Source organism: Trachymyrmex cornetzi, unplaced genomic scaffold (genome assembly GCF_001594075.2).
Source record: "Trachymyrmex cornetzi isolate Tcor2-1 unplaced genomic scaffold, Tcor1.1 scaffold1082, whole genome shotgun sequence".
Taxonomy (NCBI): Eukaryota; Metazoa; Arthropoda; class Insecta; order Hymenoptera; family Formicidae; genus Trachymyrmex; species Trachymyrmex cornetzi.
In genome coordinates, this window is record NW_017295634.1 from 21400 (window position 1) to 25645 (window position 4246).

The 4246-nt window shown below is 34.1% G+C and overlaps 1 pseudogene; it reads left to right on the forward strand.

Annotated features, from left to right (window-relative positions):
• Window positions 1–2108: 2108 nt before the first annotated feature.
• The window catches only part of LOC108760734 (probable multidrug resistance-associated protein lethal(2)03659), a 7338-nt pseudogene continuing 5200 nt past the window's right edge, over window positions 2109–4246 (forward strand).

Here is a 4246-nt window from a genome sequence, read left to right on the forward strand (position 1 = left end):
ACCGTAACCTATGTGTGGTAAAATCAGTTGGCAAAAATAGTGTGGTGTTCAAGGATTAAATAATAAGTAATGATAAGGCTCCACAAGTATAAAACAATTTAGAATAAATGAAGGGCGAAGAGCTAGTAATGTAACACAAAATTTTAATTTAACACATAAAAATAATTACACATACGTTTCAACACCGATCGGGTCATTCTCAATGTACAGTAACTAAATTATTGTCGGAAATCTATATAGTTAACAGTATTCTTAATGTCTTGTGTTATAATATTGCCAGTTAATAAATTAAACCTCGTTGAAAATTCTCGGCAGTAAAACCGTAATAATCTTATTAGAAAAGAATTCGAAAATGTATGAATAAAAACACAAAAAGAGATCGTGGCCACAAAGTTAATAACATAAAATAGACTAACCTTCGTTGATTCTCGGCAGTAAAACTGTAATAATCTAAAAGTAATCGATAAAATTCTCCTTTATTATCGATTACTTTTAGACTATTACAGTTTTACTGCCGAGAATTAACGAAGAGTTGGTCTATTTTATGTTATTAACTTTGTGTCCACGATGTGGATCTCCATCTTTTTGCGTTTTTATCCATACATTCTCGAATTCTTTTTTAATAAGATTATTACGGTTTTACTGCTGAGAATTTTCAAATATATCTAATTTATTAACTGGCAACATTATAACACAGAGCATGAAGAATACTGTCAACTATATAGATTTTCGATAATAATTTAGTTACCGTACATTGAGAATGACCTAATCGGTGTCGAAATGTATGTGTAATTATTTTTGTGTTAAATTAAAATTTTTTGTTACATTACCAGCTCTTTGCCCTACATTTATTCTAAATTGTTTTATACTTATTAAATTTCAAAGTATGCATTATGCTTTAATTATTAAAAAAAAATAATACAAAAAATTTTATAGTTAAATGTACTTAATTCTAAGAGTTTGAATATTTGAGACTCATTGTGCCCCGGTCTCTCCTATAAGTAATGTGAATTACAGATTTTCAATACTAATAGTGATTATTGGAATAGAGTCTAAAATATAAAACATAAAATATTTTTTAAGAAATAAAAATAAGAAACATTTTATAATTGTATTTATTGCATTTAGGAACTTTTTATTATAGATAATACAATATTAAATTGTAAATATATATTTGTATATTTAAACAAGCATTAAAAAAATTTTTGAGTATTTCACTCAGTTGTTATAACAACGATACAATTTGGGTAGATAGAAGTACACTTCTAGAGGCACAAAAGCGAAACATCTTTCAGCGTCAGCAATCGTATTATGATTCAATCCAACTCATCCAATAAAATTAAAAAATAACGTTACAGACAGAAAAAAGTAACGATTGTTAAAAAAAAAGTAATGAGAAAAATAACGACGTTACAAGTAACACATAATATATGCGATTTTTCGACACCAACGCATCGGGACGTGTGCTCAATCGCTTCTCCAAGGACACCGTAGACGAGATATTGCTTCGCTTATCGACAGCATTCAGATAGGTCTATTACTACTGGGCATTGTCATCATAGTCGCCATATCAAATGTATGGTTGCTGATATCTACCCCAGTAGCACATGTTTATATACGTTTTCTAAACGCTTGTAGAACATTAGATACGGTTAAGAAACATCTGTAAAACATGTATGATTCAATAGGTGCTACTTGGGCACAGTACTTATTGGCATTGCCTTTTATTATATGAGAATCTTCTATCTGTCCACCAGTCGTAGTATTAAGCGTCTCGAGGGCATCGGTAAGTATTTTGGTTCTTCTCTCTAGACACACATAAACAGCTTTTTCGATAAAATAAGAATAGACTCAATCGCAGACTGAAGTAAAATCTGAATTGATGAATTTTTAATTCTTTGAATAAACTGACTGGAATTTCTACTCCTTCCTCATCTTACTCGTCGATTTTCACTCATCCTTGAAGAATCAAGTACGATTCTTCAAGGACTACTGACGATCCGCGCTTTTGGAGCGGTAGTGATCCTCACAAAGGAATTTGATGATCACCAGGATATCCATTCTTCCGCGTGGTGCATCTTTATTGCATCTTCGCGCGCCTTTGACTTATGGCTGAATACTTTCTGCGTGCTGTATATTACTATGGCCATACACTAAGCTTCCTCATGCAGAACAACTACAGTCACGGTTTGATGAACGGCGCATACGTGGGCGATCACGCAGAGTATCAATTTCAATCGGTGGTTTCAGTGGGGCATACGCCAAAGCGCCGAGATGGAGAATCATATGACCTCAGTGGAGCGTATCCTTGAGTACAGGTACTCGCCTCTTCTTTAAATATCTTGATATTGTAGTATATTACATATTCTTAATGTTTTGACACCTTCAAATTCTGTGCACACATGAAACCTTAGTTCCTAGAGCGATGAATTTGTAAATCATGGATCTTTGATTTATGTCTTTTACATTCTTTAATTTTTGATTTTTTTAATATTAATGTTTCCGTACTTTTTTTTTATCTATATAGGCACTCAAATTTGTATATAAGTTTCATAAATAACTAGAAATATGGAGTCTTTCATTCCAGTCTCTTTAAATTCAAACCGCATTCCCTATTTCGATACCTTTCAGCAAAATAGACACCGAACCCCCTCTCAAGAGTGTCCCTGATAAGAAACCTAAATCTGAATGGCCGCAAGAAGGCCAGATTGAATTCAAGAACACGTTCCTGCGTTATGCGCCATTGGAACCTCCAGTGCTTAAAAATCTCAGTTTCGTTATCTTTCTACGAAAAAAAATCGGCATTGTTGGCAGAACCGGCGCCGGCAAGTCATCTCTGATTTAAGCGCTCTTCCACCTGGTCGATGTGGATGGTCTGATTAAGATCAACAAAGTCAATACTCGCCAGATTGGCTTGCACGATTTGCGTTCTAAAATCAACATCATCTCGCGGGAACCGTTTCTGTTCTCCGGCAACCTGAGACAGAATCTCGATCCGTTCGACTCGTTTACGGATGAACTACTATGGTGAGCTCTTGAGAAGGTCGAGTTGAAGGAGATGGGCTTGGAAGTCCACATCAGTGAGGGCGGTTCCAACCTCAGCGTCAGCCAACGGCAATTGGTCGGCATGGCGCGAGCTATTGTGAGGAACAATCCAATACTCGTGCTAGACGAGGCGACCGCGAATGTGGACCCGCGAACAGACGAACTCATCCAGACAACTATCAGGAAAAAAATTCGAGAAGTGTACAGTGCTAACGATTGCTCATCGACTCAACACTGTTATGGACAGCGATCGTATCTTAGTGATGGATGCCGGTAATGTGATGGAGAGTCAATTTTTCTTTATTTTGTCTTCTTATGAATTTTATGATTAGAGCGACCCATCGAATCGAACAGGTGACAAAATATTTCCTCCAATCTGTGTTTGTCTGTGGAAAATCAATATAACGAATTTATCGATCATACTTGTGATATATTTTATTCAAAAATTTTGTAACAAAATTTTTTATGTAAAAAAACTTGGCGCGCTGCTAGACCTCAAAATATAATAAGATGATCATCAAATAATACCGAATAAGATAAGTAATGAAGAGATTTAAGAAAGAAAATGAGGTGAACTGTAACAATATACTCTGTGTGTGTGTGTGTGTGTGTGTGTGTGTGTGTGTGTGTGTGTGTGTGTGTGTGGTGCGTGTGTGTGTGTGTATGTGTCGCGCGTGTGCGCGTATGTACGAGCAAATAATTAAAAATACCAAATATGAAAAGTAATGAAGATATTTCAGAATGAGTATGAGGTGAATTAATAAAATACAGCGTGTTTATGTGTGTGTATGCGAGCAAATTTAGATAGGCATGCGGCTTAGATTTAATATAGGATAAGTATTTATATGATGCGCGTTATATATCGTAAAAGCGTATAAGAATAGAATAATGATTTCAGATTTGTAAGACATGCGGTTTAAGATAAATTTAAAAGTAGATTCAAAATTAATTATAATCTTAACTGTATTATAATTGTGATTGTAATTTTAATGATAATTAATGTTAATTAAACAGTAAACATCGTTTATTTCTTTTATATAACATTTACTTATTATATTTTGAGGTCTAGCAGCGCGCCAAGTTTTTTTACATAAAAAATTTTCTCATTTTTTGTGATTCGTCTTTAATTTTTTGAGATTAATTGTTGTATTCCATCGCAAATATAAAAGACTCTTGAATAAAAAGATAAAAGTACGTATCA